Source organism: Mustela nivalis, assembly GCF_964662115.1.
Source record: "Mustela nivalis genome assembly, chromosome: 2".
Taxonomy (NCBI): Eukaryota; Metazoa; Chordata; class Mammalia; order Carnivora; family Mustelidae; genus Mustela; species Mustela nivalis.
In genome coordinates this window covers 101,647,473-101,667,626 of record NC_139021.1, presented here as the reverse complement: position 1 = coordinate 101,667,626, position 20,154 = coordinate 101,647,473, and the positions used below count along the sequence as shown (strand labels likewise).

The 20,154-nt window shown below is 52.4% G+C and overlaps 2 protein-coding genes and 1 long non-coding RNA gene across 6 annotated transcripts in view; 1 reads left to right on the top strand and 2 right to left on the bottom strand.

Moving 5' to 3' along the window:
* Window positions 1–20,154, top strand: part of LOC309859736 (uncharacterized protein) — a 281,535-nt gene that overhangs the window by 139,866 nt on the left and 121,515 nt on the right. The window lies entirely within an intron of this gene.
* Window positions 1–20,154, bottom strand: part of LOC309859319 (uncharacterized protein) — a gene marked incomplete at its 5' end in the record, with an annotated part of 104,468 nt that overhangs the window by 20,975 nt on the left and 63,339 nt on the right. The window lies entirely within an intron of this gene.
* Window positions 13,668–19,793, bottom strand: LOC309859746. 3 transcript variants are annotated; one of them, XR_014308872.1, is made up of 4 exons: window positions 19,768–19,793; window positions 18,794–19,265; window positions 16,042–16,107; window positions 13,668–14,309 (listed from the first exon to the last, which is right to left on the bottom strand). It is a non-coding gene; the product is annotated as an uncharacterized lncRNA (long non-coding RNA). The 3 variants fall into 3 exon arrangements; XR_014308874.1 differs by lacking the exon at window positions 19,768–19,793 and having other exon boundaries at window positions 18,794–18,818; window positions 19,192–19,737; XR_014308873.1 differs by lacking the exon at window positions 19,768–19,793 and having other exon boundaries at window positions 18,794–19,737.

Sequence of the window (20,154 nt, the reverse complement as noted above, 5' to 3'; positions counted from 1 at the left end):
GTTGACTGTAGATTTGTAAATAGCACATCTGATTGCTCAGACTAGCAGGATATGTTCCGAGTCTCAGTGTGAACCACTGTGTGCCAGAACAGCTGGTCAGAAAGGTGGAAGGGGAAAGAATGTTATCTTTTGTCTTGTTCCTCTCTCTCAGTTGAAACTGTTCTGTAGAGCTTTAACTACCTTTCTTTCCTGGATTGCATCAGACAGTTGGCCTAGGCAGATGCTGGGGAAGTCGGAGCCTCCATGGGCCCAGTTCGGCCTCTGGGCTTATTTCTGTGCAATGAGCCCAACACTTGGTTTTCCTCAGTTTGGAGCTGCAGTCAGTGATTGACTCTGTGATGACCAAGAGAGCAAGCTGTTGTGGAGGCTGTTCCAACGAGGAAGGAAGGCACATCCTGGTTGATCTGTAAACTGAGACCAACACATGTGCAGAACACTTGCTCATAATGAGTTACCCCTCTAGCCCAAGGGATGACTCTGTTCCATCTCCCAAGTAAACCTTTTGCAGTGTGGTCTTCCTTGAAAAGCTCACATCCTTTTAGCCCAAGTAATGGAAAGGGAACCAGCACAAATGCATGCAAAACGATTATAAGAAAAAAGGGGTGAAAAGTATTGGGAAGAAAGCTAGTTGGTGATAGAATTGTCATCTGATCAAAGTAGTCATAAAGTAGGTAAATTATGTGACCAAGTATTAAATCATGAGTTTCCAAAGGGTGAACTAATTGGATTAATTATCTCTGTGGTACAGGTATTTAAGAAAGATATTAATAAGGGAATAGCAAACACATGGCAGGGTGTCAAATTGAGAAAAGAGAACAGAAAATATAATTACAGTAAAGAAAGCAAATTGGAAGAACCCCAAGGATGAATACATACTGGCAAAAATCTGTTCAGGGCCCGCCCGGGTGGTTCAGTCATTAAGTGTCTGCCTTCGGCTCAGGTCATGATACCAGGGTCCTGGGTTCGAGCCCCTCATTGGGCTCCCTGCTTGGCAGGAGGCCTGCTTCTCCCTCTCCAATTCCCCCTGCTTGTGTTCCTTCTCTCGCTGTGCCTCTCTCTCTCTCTCAAATGAATAATTAAAATCTTTAAAAAAATTTGTTCAGAAAGAAAGGATAGATGTAAGCAAGAAGAAAATGAAATAAAATTAGAAGATTACATTAAAAAGAGAGTTCACATACATACCATAAATAGAATTCCTTCCCAAAAACAGAAAGGAAAAGAAATAGAACAAATGTTTAAAATATTTCAAGAATACTTTTTGTGGGGGGAGATATTTGTGATTGAATCGGTGTAAAAGAGCCAGTCCTTAGCAACATTAGGATATATTCTGATAAAGGGACTAGATTTCAAAAACAGTTATTTTTGACAACCGGCCAATATAAGAGAAAGTCCAAATAGCCTCAGACTTTTCCATAGTAAAATCTGTAGCTCAGAGTCAGCAAGAGCAGTTTCTACAAAATCCTCAAGGTGTCACATTGAGAGTATTACACCCAGTTAAGAAGATACTCTTCAACAAAGACAGCAAGTCTTTTCTGAATGGACAAGAACTCTAGGATCTTTGTTCCTGGAAGGCTCTGTTAGAGAATGAGTACCAGGTAACCAGGGAGTGACATAAAGAAGCATGGTAAAACGGCTGGTAGTAGACTCTGACTTTAACTGAAGAACTAATTTTATTTTGTTCTTTAGTTTTTTTTTTTTTTTCCCCCTTAAAGTCTTACCTGTTTGAGAAAGAGAGAGAGTGAACATGGTAGGGAGACAGAGAAACAAGCCGACTCTGTGTTGATATTGAAGCCCGACGAGGGACTCTACCCCCAACCCCGAGATCACGACCAGAGCTGAATCCAAGAGTCAGTCAGCCGACTGTGCCACCCTGACCCCCCTCCCCCCACAAAGAACTGAGAACAAATGTGGGAACTAGGTGACAGATTGTATGAGTTGCAAATCTAGGCAACACAGAAAGGGTATGTATCTATATAGATGAGAGGAGGCTAACAACAAACGGAGAGGAGAGAAGGTATACAAATACGGTGACTTCTTTTATAACATGATGTGTGTTTTCCTAAAAAAGGATCACTGCTCCATATAAAATAGTGTACTGAAAATCACAGGGCTAACGGAAAAATGGGTTTGGGGATAAAATTCCTAAGAGCTTTGTCAGTGACACAGTGAGAAGCAGTGTTGAACTCTGTAGCTATAATTTTGTGTTTACTTCTCCTTTCAGTTCTATTGGTTTTCGCGTTATCAATTTTAAGAATTATTAAGTGTATAAATACTCGGATATTTATGTCCTCTCGAGCCCTTGACCCCTTTATGATGATGTCTCTATTCCTGGTAGAACTTTTTTATTCTGAAGCCTACTTTAAAATTACTACTGCTAGCCCACAAATTCTTGCTAAGCCACTTACTGGCTTAGACGAGTCACTTAATCTCTATGAGCCTTTGTTTCCTCGTTGTAAATTTGGATAATAAGACCTTTGTCACAATATTTGTGAGCATCAGAAGAGGCAAGATATAAATACACAGGGCTTTGCTAAAATAGGTATCTGGGAAGTTTGTAGTTTTTTTAAGATTTTATTTATTTTATTTATTTGACAGATAGAGATCACAAGTAGGCAGAGAGGCAGGCAGAGAGAGAGGAGGAAACAGGCTCCCTGCTGAGCAGAGAGCCCGATGCGGGTTCGATCCCAGGACCCTAGCCAAAGGCAGAGGCTTTAACCCACTGAGCCACCCAGGCACCCCTGGGAAATTGATACTTTTAACCAGCATTAAACTAATGCCCTTCTAAAAGCTCAGGATATACGTCAATGAACAAGAAAGTCAAGGACTCTCCCTTTGCTGGGCTTACATTCAGGAGGGAGGTGTAGAGATAAGGACCACAGAGGAAGAAAGGATGCAAATAAATTAATCCTATAATTTCAGGTCATGCTAAATGCTGTGAAGGGTTTTAAAGACCAGAAGATGAGATGATAGTGATAGAGGGTATTGGGGATAAGCAGACTGTTTCAGCCAAGTGGCCAGGGGTAGTCTCTTCAGGATTGTATCTGGAAAGGACCTAAATTATATGGAAAGTCTTGACAGCAAAGATCTGTGAGGAGAGCATTGCTGAGAGAGGCAGGAACGTCCTGGTCAGGAGCACCTGGACTCATTCAGTCAATAGCAAGATGGCTAGTGTGTTTCTATCACGACAAACACAGTGAGCAATGGCATGAAATAAAGTTGGAGACACCAGCATAAACTTGATCTTGAAGTTCTAGGCCATGCTGCAATTTTGAATGTCCTTAAAAACAAATGGGGGTCCATTGCAGGTTTTGTAGTGAGAGAGACTATAATAGAACCAAAGGGAAAAAATGCACACAGTGTGAACTCTGCCATAGCCACGACCCTGAAGTGGAAGGGTGTTGTGGAAGTGGAAGGTGGTCAGTCGTTGTTGGTTTTTTTTTTTTTTTTTTTTTCTTGTTGAGTACCAGGGCGCATGAGAGGCATGTCTTAGCAAGGAAAGACCAGAGGCCCTTTTCAGCCTCATGGAACTCCTGGCAGGCAATTCGCCAAGCATGCTTTAGGGGAAGGCCTTCCAGCAGCAATGCTAAGACTTTGACAGATGGCGGGGCCCTGTGGTTTTGGCCTCCTTGAACCTGCACTCCCTGCTGGGACGGAGGGGCCTGCTTCCATCATGGGTGACTCTGTCTCTCCCCACGTGCAGGTCCTGAGACCTCGACTGAATGCTCTCCTTGTTTCTACAGGTGGCGCTTCGAGGCTCAGGGGACGTGGCCTGCTGGGCAGCATCCAGATCGTCTGGCCTCTGTCTCTTCAGTGCAGATGGAAGTGCAGCACGTCCAGGATTGTGACCGCTGTCGTCTCGCTGGTGCACGTGCATCGCAGTGATAAGTTGTCTTGGTTCTGAACCTCCCACCTGGGTTGAGGTTCAGGCCTTGACTTGGGTGTCTTTCTTGCCGGCTTCTGTCTTTCTTCCGGAGGCAAAGAGAGCCTCTTCTTGTCGATTTACCCTTAACCAGAATGTCCAGAGTTGGCTGCTTGGGGAAGATGACTTAGTGGCACATGTGGAGAAGGTTCTGCAAGTCCCTGCCCCACACAAGACTTCTGAACTCCAGGTTGCCCCTTTTAGCAGAGTCCTGAGTTATTGCTGCCTGATCTTATAAATAGACATTCTCTTGATGATCAACTTTCTGCCCACACTTGCTTTATTGGGCCATTCATCTAGAGCAAAGAATCCCGGGCATCTTTACAAATGGCTGTCTTAGTGGACTGCCGCACACATTCTTTCTCTCTCTCTTTCTCACTCACTATCTCCTGTGTGTGGTTTTTTTTTTTTTTTTTTTTTTTTTTTTTTTTTTGCGGGTTGTGTGTGTTGCAGGGGATGAGAACGACCCTTCAGCAGGCTCCACATTCCTTCCATAGCCTGACACGGGGCTCAGTCCCATAACCCTGACATCATAACCTGAGCCAAAGCCAAAAGCTGGTCCCTTAACTGAAAGAACCTCGCAGGCATTCCTAGACAGGCTTTGTCTTTATGGAAGGGACCGTAAGAACGCCATCCTGTTCTAAAATCTACCGAATCGGGGAGTATTTCCACATCTGCAGTGGTTGTATACCCTCTCAGGCCCAGAGATATGTAGCTCTTCTTGGTGGTGGAGAAAAACCTTTGGCTTCCATGTTCTCATAGACAGGGAGGAAGCCCTCACTGCCTGATGCTGAACTGTGGAGGTTTTGGTGCCCTGTCTTCCAGAAGAGCATCTTTGTAAAAGATGAAATTAATTTGCCAGCCCCCGGGTGGCGCAGTTGGGTAAGCATCTGCCCTTGGCTGAGGTCAGGATCCCTGGATCCTGGGGGATCAAGCCCTGTATTGGGCACCCTTCTCCCTCTTCTCTGCTGCCAGACCCCAGCTGTTCTTGCTCCCTCGCTAGCTCTGTCGATCTCCAATAAGTGAAGTGAAGTAAATAGATATATTTCTAAGCACGCAATTAATTTGTAAATCCTTTGCGCTTTGTGAGGACAATATTAGTAGAATTAAGGACACATGAGAGGTAGATCACAAACCATGTGTTTTTTGAATCTTGTGGCCATTCATCCTTGTGATCTATATGCATCGATAGGTTCATGTTTTTGTGAACATACTTCTATCACCTTGTGTTCTGAGACTCTGAGTTCCCCCTCGACTTGATGTTCTCATGGATCCCAGGCAGTGTTACTTCCCGTGATCCCACTTCCTACCAAGAGACAGTACCTGTGTCTGTTGTGAGAGCTCCTGAAGGAGAAGTCCCCTGTTCTTACTTGGCACAGTGTGCACGGTTGTTAGACCCGCCTGTTTGGTGAGACTGGCCTTTATGGAAGTACTCCTGGATCAGAGCAGATGTGCTTGATTTCTAGCTATTGGTTACTGGACTAACGCATTCCGCATCCCTCAGAACGGGGCCCCGCTGTCTGTGTTTGCAGTGTCTGAGTTTGTATCTCAGAGTCACCCCGAGGAATTCCTTGGGAGGTAGTTGCCCAGTGATTCTCTGATGGGAGTGTCCGGGGAAGAAATTCCCCTCGTTGCGTTGGGATCAGTGATCCCTCGGTGTGAGGGTGTCATTGCTGGCTAGGGAAGAAGGGATAGCTGAGCCCATTCCTTTGCTCATCTGACCGGGAGGATTTTCCTGTGTGCGAATCCTGCCAGGTCCTTCCTGTGTTGGCTCCGTGAGGAATGGGATTCCCATATGGGATGTCCTCGCATTCAGCCACAGCGATGATGCAGGGGGTCCCAGGGGTGCCTGCACCTTCGCTCCCATGTGAGGGATGAAGCACACTCTGAGATGGTAGCGGGAGCCTCAGGCCTGAGCCCCACCTGAAGCTTCTCCCACCAGGATACCGCGCTAGTGGCTCTCCCTGTGTGAGTTCTCTGGTGTTGGGAAAGGGCCCACTTCTGGCTGAAGGCTCTGCCTCAGTGACGGGAGACAAGGGTTTGTACTGTGTGATTTCTGTGGCGGTGAGCAAGGTGGGCGCTCTGGGTACAGGTGGGGCCCCAGTGATGACAGACACAGGTTTCTCTGCTCTGAGTTGTCCGGTGTCTCCAAATGTGAGAGCTGTATCGAACGGCTCTTCCACGTTGACCGCATTTGTCGGGGTTGCCGCCGGTGTGGATCCTCGGGTGCTGGCTAAGGGTGTGGCTGGCCTAAATGCTTTTCCCTGAAGATGACATTCAATTGGTTTCTGTCTGTGGGAATGTGCCCATGGCCTCGAAGAGATGTATGTTGCTGTGAGCTCTTGTGCAGCAATCCCAGCACATGGCTTCTACCCCGTGTGAGGTCCTGGTCATGAAGAAGAGCAGAGCTCTCTGAAACAAGGGTCCCTCACCTTCTTTCCATTGCTGAGGGGCGTCTCCAGTGGCCTTACTGTGTACAGAGGTGAGCACTGCCCTGGAGTTGTTCCCCCCATGTGTATCATGTCTCCGTTGCTCGGAAGGGTGAGGTCTCTCGTGTCTCCCGAGGTTAGAGCCCCGACTAAAGGCTCTCCCACACTGGGTAGATGGGTGTGCTGCGATCCAGGATGAACGATCTCTGATGTCCCTGGCACCAGAGACCCATGGCTGAAGGCTCTTCCACATTGTCAGCAAATACAGTCCTGGATCACTCAGCACTAGACACCAACCAGGAGCGAGAGAGGAGGCCTGCTCTCCCGCGTATTGCTCGGGCATCAGTGGCTGGCCTGACAGGGACATTGATCAAGGGAAGACGTTCCCGGGCTCACACACACCCACCAAGCGCTGCTGGAGGTCTTTGGGCCCGAAGAGATTAAGGTGAAGCCCCAGTTCCTAGAATAAATGGGGATCGGATTCCGTGCAGCACTGATCTAAAGCATACAATGTGATGCTCTCGGGACAGAGGAGCTGCTAGAATAGATAAGGGAACCATAAAGGAACACAGCGAGCCACGACGTTTCTGAATATGAAGAAGTCGGTGGTGGGTCTCTAGAAGCTGACCTTCCAATACCTTGGATGACTCCCCTGAGCCAACTGGAGTGTGCTGGCACCTGGGAGCGGAAGAGAAATGCCCAAGGAAATGCGCTCATGTTGGCATCACGATGCTTCCCACGAGGACCGCCCAGGAAAAGCATCCTCTTCTGAAACAGTGAACAGAGTGAAAAGGCAGCCCACAGATTGGAGACACCCTTGGCAATCCTTATTTCAGAAAAGGTGTGTTCACTGACAAAAAGGAAGAACAACAAAGAAAACCAACCAAACAAAAGAAGACCGGGATTTCACCAAATGAAAGAATCGAGAAAAAGACTGGAATAGTCTGTGCTGCAAAGGGAACGAATGACTCGGCCAGTCAGACAGACTTCGTACGAAAAGATGCTCAACGTAAGGCATCGTGAGGGCAATGCGAATCCAAAGGATGCTGAGCTGTGGCATTGTCAGTTAGGGTGGCGAGGACCCAAACCAGGAATTCAAACCCAGGACCCATGTTGGAAGGAGGCAGAAAATTAGAGTCTTTGTATGCAATTCATGGAATGCAGACTGGTGCAACTACCCTGGAAATGCCCGTTGAGTGTCCTCGGAGGGCAGCGAAAGGTACTCCCGTGGATCCCGCGCATGCGAGTGAGAAAGAGAGATGTTTGAAAATCAGATTCTGTTCCAATACATGTTTCTCATGAGAGAAAGTCTTGTTGTCTGCCAAAGAAGCCTGAAACCCTGATTTGGCTCTGTTTCCATTCCCAGGCACTGAACCCCCTTGAGTTGTCTCTTGGCCCAAACCTTCCGAATCTAACAAGGCACTCTTGCATGGACAGATGGCCAGCGAAATGGGTGATGATTGTTTTGTCACACCTGTTGAGGTTTGAGGTTCTCTTTGGCCACGTTGCGATGCACAGAGCACCCTTCGTTCCTGCATGGAGGGGGCCCAGGTGCCCCCAGTGATGCTCAGTCCCTGAAGACCACCTCATTCCCCCTTGGATAGGACACCTTTTGGACCCACCTCCAAGATCCCCAGCAAGGACCAGTGGTGGGTGTGGGATTTCCCTGGGAGAAGGCCAGTTGCATTCTTAGACACAGTATCTGCAGGGAAATGGTAGATCTCCATGGAGAAACACGGAGTGAATTGGCCCCATCTGTTCCCTGGCCACTACCCCTTTGTGCGGGTCATCCCCGAACGGGCTGTTGTACGCGGCTGCCCCGGAAGCCACCTGCAGAAGGGAGGAAGTGTGTCCCCGCACTCAGTGTTTCCGATGAGGTTGGGAAGACGCATCGTGGGGCCTCTGATGCAGAGATGTGTGTGTGTGAGTGCAGTGTCAAGAGGGAGGTGCTGTGACCATTCTTGCCCGAGACCTAGCTGGGCGGGAGAGCACCATGGACACTGACTCAGTAACAGGGATTGGAAAAGACACACTTGTGTCTTTGGGGCACAGTCTAGCCCTTCCTAGTTAGCGACGGGATTTGTTTTCTGGGGGAATTGATGTGTATTTGCAAGGAAAGAACACCTCTTTCAATTGTAGGTGTTGAAGAGTTTTCCCATGAATGGACGTTCATGACCAGTCCCTCCAGGCAGCCAGGGCCCTCCCTCCAAGATCAGCAGCTCCTGGTCGACAGCGCCCAACCACCACAGGGAGTTGCAGGGATCAGGTGGAGGTTCCCCGTGGGATGTTCTCAGGACTTCCTAGTGCCTGCAGGGACTGGGATCTTCTTCTCCTCTCCTCTTTGTGGTCCGAGGCTAGGGCAGCACCCCGGGTTTTGTGCTGTTTGCTGAGGTACCCACAACAGGGACGGGGCAACGAGAGAAAAGGTGTGTCCATGTTCACCGGCCCCTTTTCCTGCCCGACTCACCCTGTTCCCGAGTCCTCCTCCTCTTCTGCTTCCCTTGTCGTTTGCGCCACGTCCACCAAAGGAAAGTTTCTTGAGAGCTGAGAGCAAGAGCAGAAGTGGGCATGAGCACAGACTCCCCGGCATCAGAGAACCAAGTGGGGACACCCAGGCCCAGCCTCCCTTCCCGAGGCCCCTCCAGCCGGGTGAGCCGTGCCCTGCCGACTCCCAGCCCTCCTCCCTGCTCTGCTGTCCGGGGCTGCTTCCCAGAGTCCGCGGTGAGGGGTCAGGGTGATGGGAGGAAAGGGGTGAGGAGGGCTTCCCAGGGATTTCATGCAGCAGTTCCCATGCAGAGCCCGAGTGCCTGCCAGAGACGAGGGCCTCCGGGGTTGGCGTCGTCAAAGCAGGGAAAGGGGAAGAGCTGGGCGGAGGCACTTAGGGACAGAGGAGAGAGGAAGCCCAAGAGATGGAGGTGGAAGTGAATTACAGGCACAGGGTGGCTCCTTCCATCGGAATCGTCTTCTGTGGAATCCTTCTTCGGGTTAGGGAGCAGCAAGGGTGCTGGGGTTGGCCCTGAGAGAGAACAAAGGGGAGTTAGTGCAGGTGACGACCCACGGCCTGCTGCTCTGGGGATGCTGGGCTCTGCCCTCAGTGGGGTGCGTCCCTAGCTCCGAGTCCTCCCTGGCCTTGGTCGTTTGATCTCCGCAGGGTACAGGGGGGTCTCTGGTTGCCCACCTGCTCTTCCCACCTCCGATTCTCTCCAAGACCCGGAAGCCTGGCTGTGTGATCCTTTCCCCCCTGGAGGCGGCCACTGTCCATAAGACTGCCTCTGCGGGACTTTGTCTTCCTCTGTCCTTGTTCCTGTCCTTCCCTGCTCTCCTTCGTCGTCGTCCTCCTCCTCCACCTCCTCCCCTAGAGATGCTCCATGTCCTTCCCCCTGCCAAGCTCCACCAGTCCTATTGTTGTCCAGGAGGGGGCCACCAAGGAAAGAGAGGAGATATCCTGGGTCCCCTGGAATCAATCCCCCGATCCGTCTGTGCTGGGAGCAGCTGTCATGGGTCTGGGATTGCTGGGGAAGTGCCGGGAGAGATGGCCCACCACGTCCCCACAGCCCATGTCTGCCCAGGGACTGGGATGACCTTCCCAGGGACGTGTTTCAGGGAACGCAACGCCCTCTGTTTCCCTAAGTGTTACAGAGGTTGAATGGAGACAGGAGCATGGGAAATTGTGCAGGTGCCCTCAGCTGTTCAGGGCTGGAAAACGTCCAGTGGTGTGGTTACTGAAACACGGGATTCCTGCCAGTGCTCTTGCTGAGGCTTGCCGGGAATGGATGGGGTCGGGGTGTGTGTAGGGCCCTGGGCAGGCCTGAGGAACGTTTGCCGTTTGGGCATGCCTAGGGAGTGGGGAGCATGGCCAGGGCTGTGGGCCAGCGAGGTGGGTTTGTGAGAGGAACCATGACTCCCTGGCCCTGCTTCCAAGAGGCTCTGTGCTATGCTTCGACGCCAGCTAGTGAGAGGTAGAGTGGACCCGGGGCAGCAAGTGTGTGAAGCAGGTCCAGCAGCCCCTTCACTCAGGCCCGGGGGACCGTGGCCCATGACAGGGGTTCTCCAGGGCAGCTGCATGGGGGCATCCCACACTTGGGAACACGTCCCCAGGTCAGACTCGGCTGGGGTGTGAAGGCTGGCAGAAGCTCCGATTTACGGGAGCCTGTGTAGTGAACCCAGGGGAAGTACGCTTTCCCTTCTGCAGCTCTGGGCGTCCCCTTGAAGTACAGCAGCTTGGAGAGAACTAGGATGGTTTGGTAGTGGAGGTTATGAGGGAGAGAATTTAGACCTGTCTTACACCTCCTGGCTCAGACCAGAACGGAGTGTCGCGTAGTGTCTCTTGCCCAGGAGAGTGCGGTTGGGGCCGCCAAGTCCTGAGCATGACCAGGTCTGGGCCCGTGCTAAGAATGATGCAGAATTTCTTGTGCACCATTCCCGAGAGGCCATGAGCAAAGAGGCCAAGCTTTGACATGTGGCAGTGGCCAAGGGAGGCAGGAGCAGCTTTGATGGGAAAGATCCTTCCAGGAGCCACGCAAGGAGTCGAGTGGTGATGACAAACCCAGCCTACCCTAAAGGCCCGTGGACACCTCGTCTGTTCTTTTCATCCCGAAACCGTGACATGAGCAAATCATGCCTGTGCCAGAGCATCGCTTTCCTTGGTGGTTTTTGACCCACCTTCTTCATTCTCCAGCGCGGCAGGGGCAACCTCATGTTCCCGGGAGCCCTGTCCTAGTGTTCCCCTCCTCGGTGCCATTCCCTACCTGAAGAGACTTCGTCCTCACTGAAGGAGTAGTCCTCGATGCTCTCTATCAGTAGATCTGTAAGAACTGAAAGAGGAGCAATGCCGTTAGGAGAGAAACCACCTCACCCCTTCCTCCCAGGTGCGTTGAGATGTCTCTGGGCCGTGCAGCATCTGCCTGACCCTCCTGCAGTGCTCTCAGAGGTTCACGGGGCTGGCGGAGCCGGAGCCCTTGGAGGAGACAGGGATTGGAGTCTCATGCCTTCTAATGAGACCAGGACGCTGCAGCAGTCACCTCAGTGTCAGTTCTGCGTGCCCATGACCGCTGTCCCCTCCCAGCGCAACCATCAGAAACTCCAGTCGTTATGGGACTCTTGACGTGTTGCTGGTGGGAGTGAGCAACTGGACATTTTCGTTCCCTTGATGATTTCCGTGTACTGCGCTGAGATAATAAATGACTGTGTATGATGGATCCTAGACAGACTCTTTCCTGGATCACTCAGCACTAGACACCAACCAGGAGCGAGAGAGGAGGCCTGCTCTCCCGCGTATTGCTCGGGCATCAGTGGCTGGCCTGACAGGGACATTGATCAAGGGAAGACGTTCCCGGGCTCACACACACCCACCAAGCGCTGCTGGAGGTCTTTGGGCCCGAAGAGATTAAGGTGAAGCCCCAGTTCCTAGAATAAATGGGGATCGGATTCCGTGCAGCACTGATCTAAAGCATACAATGTGATGCTCTCGGGACAGAGGAGCTGCTAGAATAGATAAGGGAACCATAAAGGAACACAGCGAGCCACGACGTTTCTGAATATGAAGAAGTCGGTGGTGGGTCTCTAGAAGCTGACCTTCCAATACCTTGGATGACTCCCCTGAGCCAACTGGAGTGTGCTGGCACCTGGGAGCGGAAGAGAAATGCCCAAGGAAATGCGCTCATGTTGGCATCACGATGCTTCCCACGAGGACCGCCCAGGAAAAGCATCCTCTTCTGAAACAGTGAACAGAGTGAAAAGGCAGCCCACAGATTGGAGACACCCTTGGCAATCCTTATTTCAGAAAAGGTGTGTTCACTGACAAAAAGGAAGAACAACAAAGAAAACCAACCAAACAAAAGAAGACCGGGATTTCACCAAATGAAAGAATCGAGAAAAAGACTGGAATAGTCTGTGCTGCAAAGGGAACGAATGACTCGGCCAGTCAGACAGACTTCGTACGAAAAGATGCTCAACGTAAGGCATCGTGAGGGCAATGCGAATCCAAAGGATGCTGAGCTGTGGCATTGTCAGTTAGGGTGGCGAGGACCCAAACCAGGAATTCAAACCCAGGACCCATGTTGGAAGGAGGCAGAAAATTAGAGTCTTTGTATGCAATTCATGGAATGCAGACTGGTGCAACTACCCTGGAAATGCCCGTTGAGTGTCCTCGGAGGGCAGCGAAAGGTACTCCCGTGGATCCCGCGCATGCGAGTGAGAAAGAGAGATGTTTGAAAATCAGATTCTGTTCCAATACATGTTTCTCATGAGAGAAAGTCTTGTTGTCTGCCAAAGAAGCCTGAAACCCTGATTTGGCTCTGTTTCCATTCCCAGGCACTGAACCCCCTTGAGTTGTCTCTTGGCCCAAACCTTCCGAATCTAACAAGGCACTCTTGCATGGACAGATGGCCAGCGAAATGGGTGATGATTGTTTTGTCACACCTGTTGAGGTTTGAGGTTCTCTTTGGCCACGTTGCGATGCACAGAGCACCCTTCGTTCCTGCATGGAGGGGGCCCAGGTGCCCCCAGTGATGCTCAGTCCCTGAAGACCACCTCATTCCCCCTTGGATAGGACACCTTTGGACCCACCTCCAAGATCCCCAGCAAGGACCAGTGGTGGGTGTGGGATTTCCCTGGGAGAAGGCCAGTTGCATTCTTAGACACAGTATCTGCAGGGAAATGGTAGATCTCCATGGAGAAACACGGAGTGAATTGGCCCCATCTGTTCCCTGGCCACTACCCCTTTGTGCGGGTCATCCCCGAACGGGCTGTTGTACGCGGCTGCCCCGGAAGCCACCTGCAGAAGGGAGGAAGTGTGTCCCCGCACTCAGTGTTTCCGATGAGGTTGGGAAGACGCATCGTGGGGCCTCTGATGCAGAGATGTGTGTGTGTGAGTGCAGTGTCAAGAGGGAGGTGCTGTGACCATTCTTGCCCGAGACCTAGCTGGGCGGGAGAGCACCATGGACACTGACTCAGTAACAGGGATTGGAAAAGACACACTTGTGTCTTTGGGGCACAGTCTAGCCCTTCCTAGTTAGCGACGGGATTTGTTTTCTGGGGGAATTGATGTGTATTTGCAAGGAAAGAACACCTCTTTCAATTGTAGGTGTTGAAGAGTTTTCCCATGAATGGACGTTCATGACCAGTCCCTCCAGGCAGCCAGGGCCCTCCCTCCAAGATCAGCAGCTCCTGGTCGACAGCGCCCAACCACCACAGGGAGTTGCAGGGATCAGGTGGAGGTTCCCCGTGGGATGTTCTCAGGACTTCCTAGTGCCTGCAGGGACTGGGATCTTCTTCTCCTCTCCTCTTTGTGGTCCGAGGCTAGGGCAGCACCCCGGGTTTTGTGCTGTTTGCTGAGGTACCCACAACAGGGACGGGGCAACGAGAGAAAAGGTGTGTCCATGTTCACCGGCCCCTTTTCCTGCCCGACTCACCCTGTTCCCGAGTCCTCCTCCTCTTCTGCTTCCCTTGTCGTTTGCGCCACGTCCACCAAAGGAAAGTTTCTTGAGAGCTGAGAGCAAGAGCAGAAGTGGGCATGAGCACAGACTCCCCGGCATCAGAGAACCAAGTGGGGACACCCAGGCCCAGCCTCCCTTCCCGAGGCCCCTCCAGCCGGGTGAGCCGTGCCCTGCCGACTCCCAGCCCTCCTCCCTGCTCTGCTGTCCGGGGCTGCTTCCCAGAGTCCGCGGTGAGGGGTCAGGGTGATGGGAGGAAAGGGGTGAGGAGGGCTTCCCAGGGATTTCATGCAGCAGTTCCCATGCAGAGCCCGAGTGCCTGCCAGAGACGAGGGCCTCCGGGGTTGGCGTCGTCAAAGCAGGGAAAGGGGAAGAGCTGGGCGGAGGCACTTAGGGACAGAGGAGAGAGGAAGCCCAAGAGATGGAGGTGGAAGTGAATTACAGGCACAGGGTGGCTCCTTCCATCGGAATCGTCTTCTGTGGAATCCTTCTTCGGGTTAGGGAGCAGCAAGGGTGCTGGGGTTGGCCCTGAGAGAGAACAAAGGGGAGTTAGTGCAGGTGACGACCCACGGCCTGCTGCTCTGGGGATGCTGGGCTCTGCCCTCAGTGGGGTGCGTCCCTAGCTCCGAGTCCTCCCTGGCCTTGGTCGTTTGATCTCCGCAGGGTACAGGGGGGTCTCTGGTTGCCCACCTGCTCTTCCCACCTCCGATTCTCTCCAAGACCCGGAAGCCTGGCTGTGTGATCCTTTCCCCCCTGGAGGCGGCCACTGTCCATAAGACTGCCTCTGCGGGACTTTGTCTTCCTCTGTCCTTGTTCCTGTCCTTCCCTGCTCTCCTTCGTCGTCGTCCTCCTCCTCCACCTCCTCCCCTAGAGATGCTCCATGTCCTTCCCCCTGCCAAGCTCCACCAGTCCTATTGTTGTCCAGGAGGGGGCCACCAAGGAAAGAGAGGAGATATCCTGGGTCCCCTGGAATCAATCCCCCGATCCGTCTGTGCTGGGAGCAGCTGTCATGGGTCTGGGATTGCTGGGGAAGTGCCGGGAGAGATGGCCCACCACGTCCCCACAGCCCATGTCTGCCCAGGGACTGGGATGACCTTCCCAGGGACGTGTTTCAGGGAACGCAACGCCCTCTGTTTCCCTAAGTGTTACAGAGGTTGAATGGAGACAGGAGCATGGGAAATTGTGCAGGTGCCCTCAGCTGTTCAGGGCTGGAAAACGTCCAGTGGTGTGGTTACTGAAACACGGGATTCCTGCCAGTGCTCTTGCTGAGGCTTGCCGGGAATGGATGGGGTCGGGGTGTGTGTAGGGCCCTGGGCAGGCCTGAGGAACGTTTGCCGTTTGGGCATGCCTAGGGAGTGGGGAGCATGGCCAGGGCTGTGGGCCAGCGAGGTGGGTTTGTGAGAGGAACCATGACTCCCTGGCCCTGCTTCCAAGAGGCTCTGTGCTATGCTTCGACGCCAGCTAGTGAGAGGTAGAGTGGACCCGGGGCAGCAAGTGTGTGAAGCAGGTCCAGCAGCCCCTTCACTCAGGCCCGGGGGACCGTGGCCCATGACAGGGGTTCTCCAGGGCAGCTGCATGGGGGCATCCCACACTTGGGAACACGTCCCCAGGTCAGACTCGGCTGGGGTGTGAAGGCTGGCAGAAGCTCCGATTTACGGGAGCCTGTGTAGTGAACCCAGGGGAAGTACGCTTTCCCTTCTGCAGCTCTGGGCGTCCCCTTGAAGTACAGCAGCTTGGAGAGAACTAGGATGGTTTGGTAGTGGAGGTTATGAGGGAGAGAATTTAGACCTGTCTTACACCTCCTGGCTCAGACCGGAACGGAGTGTCGCGTAGTGTCTCTTGCCCAGGAGAGTGCGGTTGGGGCCGCCAAGTCCTGAGCATGACCAGGTCTGGGCCCGTGCTAAGAATGATGCAGAATTTCTTGTGCACCATTCCCGAGAGGCCATGAGCAAAGAGGCCAAGCTTTGACATGTGGCAGTGGCCAAGGGAGGCAGGAGCAGCTTTGATGGGAAAGATCCTTCCAGGAGCCACGCAAGGAGTCGAGTGGTGATGACAAACCCAGCCTACCCTAAAGGCCCGTGGACACCTCGTCTGTTCTTTTCATCCCGAAACCGTGACATGAGCAAATCATGCCTGTGCCAGAGCATCGCTTTCCTTGGTGGTTTTTGACCCACCTTCTTCATTCTCCAGCGCGGCAGGGGCAACCTCATGTTCCCGGGAGCCCTGTCCTAGTGTTCCCCTCCTCGGTGCCATTCCCTACCTGAAGAGACTTCGTCCTCACTGAAGGAGTAGTCCTCGATGCTCTCTATCAGTAGATCTGTAAGAACTGAAAGAGGAGCAATGCCGTTAGGAGAGAAACCACCTCACCCCTTCCTCCCAGGTGCGTTGAGATGTCTCTGGGCCGTGCAGCATCTGCCTGACCCTCCTGCAGTGCTCTCAGAGGTTCACGGGGCTGGCGGAGCCGGAGCCCTTGGAGGAGACAGGGATTGGAGTCTCATGCCTTCTAATGAGACCAGGACGCTGCAGCAGTCACCTCAGTGTCAGTTCTGTGTGCCCATGACCGCTGTCCCCTCCCAGCGCAACCATCAGAAACTCCAGTCGTTATGGGACTCTTGACGTGTTGCTGGTGGGAGTGAGCAACTGGACATTTTCGTTCCCTTGATGATTTCCGTGTACTGCGCTGAGATAATAAATGACTGTGTATGATGGATCCTAGACAGACTCTTTCCTGGATCACTCAGCACTAGACACCAACCAGGAGCGAGAGAGGAGGCCTGCTCTCCCGCGTATTGCTCGGGCATCAGTGGCTGGCCTGACAGGGACATTGATCAAGGGAAGACGTTCCCGGGCTCACATCCACCCACCAAGCGCTGCTGGAGGTCTTTGGGCCCGAAGAGATTAAGGTGAAGCCCCAGTTCCTAGAATAAATGGGGATCGGATTCCGTGCAGCACTGATCTAAAGCATACAATGTGATGCTCTCGGGACAGAGGAGCTGCTAGAATAGATAAGGGAACCATAAAGGAACACAGCGAGCCACGACGTTTCTGAATATGAAGAAGTCGGTGGTGGGTCTCTAGAAGCTGACCTTCCAATACCTTGGATGACTCCCCTGAGCCAACTGGAGTGTGCTGGCACCTGGGAGCGGAAGAGAAATGCCCAAGGAAATGCGCTCATGTTGGCATCACGATGCTTCCCACGAGGACCGCCCAGGAAAAGCATCCTCTTCTGAAACAGTGAACAGAGTGAAAAGGCAGCCCACAGATTGGAGACACCCTTGGCAATCCTTATTTCAGAAAAGGTGTGTTCACTGACAAAAAGGAAGAACAACAAAGAAAACCAACCAAACAAAAGAAGACCGGGATTTCACCAAATGAAAGAATCGAGAAAAAGACTGGAATAGTCTGTGCTGCAAAGGGAACGAATGACTCGGCCAGTCAGACAGACTTCGTACGAAAAGATGCTCAACGTAAGGCATCGTGAGGGCAATGCGAATCCAAAGGATGCTGAGCTGTGGCATTGTCAGTTAGGGTGGCGAGGACCCAAACCAGGAATTCAAACCCAGGACCCATGTTGGAAGGAGGCAGAAAATTAGAGTCTTTGTATGCAATTCATGGAATGCAGACTGGTGCAACTACCCTGGAAATGCCCGTTGAGTGTCCTCGGAGGGCAGCGAAAGGTACTCCCGTGGATCCCGCGCATGCGAGTGAGAAAGAGAGATGTTTGAAAATCAGATTCTGTTCCAATACATGTTTCTCATGAGAGAAAGTCTTGTTGTCTGCCAAAGAAGCCTGAAACCCTGATTTGGCTCTGTTTCCATTCCCAGGCACTGAACCCCCTTGAGTTGTCTCTTGGCCCAAACCTTCCGAATCTAACAAGGCACTCTTGCATGGACAGATGGCCAGCGAAATGGGTGATGATTGTTTTGTCACACCTGTTGAGGTTTGAGGTTCTCTTTGGCCACGTTGCGATGCACAGAGCACCCTTCGTTCCTGCATGGAGGGGGCCCAGGTGCCCCCAGTGATGCTCAGTCCCTGAAGACCACCTCATTCCCCCTTGGATAGGACACCTTTTGGACCCACCTCCAAGATCCCCAGCAAGGACCAGTGGTGGGTGTGGGATTTCCCTGGGAGAAGGCCAGTTGCATTCTTAGACACAGTATCTGCAGGGAAATGGTAGATCTCCATGGAGAAACACGGAGTGAATTGGCCCCATCTGTTCCCTGGCCACTACCCCTTTGTGCGGGTCATCCCCGAACGGGCTGTTGTACGCGGCTGCCCCGGAAGCCACCTGCAGAAGGGAGGAAGTGTGTCCCCGCACTCAGTGTTTCCGATGAGGTTGGGAAGACGCATCGTGGGGCCTCTGATGCAGAGATGTGTGTGTGTGAGTGCAGTGTCAAGAGGGAGGTGCTGTGACCATTCTTGCCCGAGACCTAGCTGGGCGGGAGAGCACCATGGACACTGACTCAGTAACAGGGATTGGAAAAGACACACTTGTGTCTTTGGGGCACAGTCTAGCCCTTCCTAGTTAGCGACGGGATTTGTTTTCTGGGGGAATTGATGTGTATTTGCAAGGAAAGAACACCTCTTTCAATTGTAGGTGTTGAAGAGTTTTCCCATGAATGGACGTTCATGACGTGACAGTGATGGGAAACATCCCTTAGAACGTGGACACCATTAATCGCCATTTTGAGGGGACCAGACACGTTTGAGAGCACAGCATTCATCCACCTGACACACACACACCAACCCTGCGAATCACAGCACATGAATTCCCATGGAAACAGACCTTGTGCCCAGCACCCGATCCTACAGCACCTAAGAGCAGCACGGTAGCTTCCAGGGCCAGGGTCACGAGGCCTTGGGTCTCGGTCCGGAACATGACCCTTAGTCTCGTTGCAACAGGATCTGGATTCTGGGTAGCTCTCAAGATGGAGCCTGCAAAGAGGCCCCACCTTGCCCATTGTCCAGGTTGCTCGAAAGCAATGAGTGACTCTAGAGGACAGCATACTTACCATGCTCCCTTTCCAGCAGGGCCACCTGTGATTTCAGAAAAGAAAACATGATGAACATCAAGTCCTGCCTCGTCCTGTGTGCACAGCTCTTTTGGTCTCTTGGTGATGGGCAGGGTCATGGGCAGTGATATGGAATCCACCTAGAGGTCGCATGCCCTGGGTCCATTAGGTGGCACGGCGGTGTCAGTAGCACCCGTGAAAAAGCTAAGGACCCTGTGGACTGTAACCGAACCTGCTGTTTCCTGCAGGGTCTTTGAAATGGGGTGTCCCTGGCTAAGAGTCGCTCCCTCAAGAATCTCCCCACCAAGGACATTGTACGTGGTGAGGTGTTCGGATCTGATTGCAAGTATCAGTGAAACAAGGGATGCTGTACCTCACCTGAAGGAAGGCTAACTTACCACCTTGGTGAAAAATGGGACCTGTCTTTCTGTGCTGTCCACGTCAAGGTCATCGAACAGACTATCGAGGGGATCTAGGTGGATACACACAGAGAGTGTCGGGACCCCGATGGGACTCTTCGGGAATCACTCGGGGAGCTTTGCTTGGCGTGCACGTGTGGACAAGTGTGTGGAGGTGGGGAGCTCATCAGTATGGACTGAGCTGCAGTGGGCCCTTCCTGGATGGAGGATGAAAGGTCCTGGAGAGGAGCAGGGACGTGAATAGAAGCTCTGCCTCCTGTTGGAGCTACAGGGCCTGGAGTAGCTGTGAAATAGTCCATCTCCAAGGCACATCTACTGCCTGCCCCCAAACCTGCACCACCTAAGAGCAGCGCAGTAGTTTCCGGGGACAGGGCCATGAGGCCATGGGTCTTTCCCCAGAAAATCGCTCTCTGTTACTCCGAACCTTCTTCTCAAGTCCCGCCGGACCTGGAATCAGGGTGGTTCTCATCGTGGAGCCTGCGAGGAAGCCCCAACCTTGTCCCTTTTCCAGGTTGTTGCAAACAAGTGAGTGACACTAGAGTACAGAATACTTACCGCCATCCCCTTCCAGCAGGGACACCTGTGATTTCAGAATAGAAAACAGTATGAACATCAAATCAGGCTTTGTCCTGTTTGCATGGCTCTTTTGTTCCCTGGGGGATGGGAGGAAGCCAGATGGGGAAGTGTGCTAGAGGCCCGTGAGCCCCAAAGTATAAAGAGAGCAAAATGAGTCCTCCACAGATGCGCCCAGTCTTCCTAGAGGTCCCACGTTCCGGGTCCCACTGGACAAAATAGGTGGCAAGGAGGAATAGCTGCTACCCGTACCAAAGCTCCCTGCCCTCCAGATGGTAGGTGATCCTGCTGTGGTTGTCCTTGCCCCCCCTGCAATGCCTTTGGGGTTAGGTAGCATTTGGTAACAGATTCTCCCTCAAACTTCTCCCT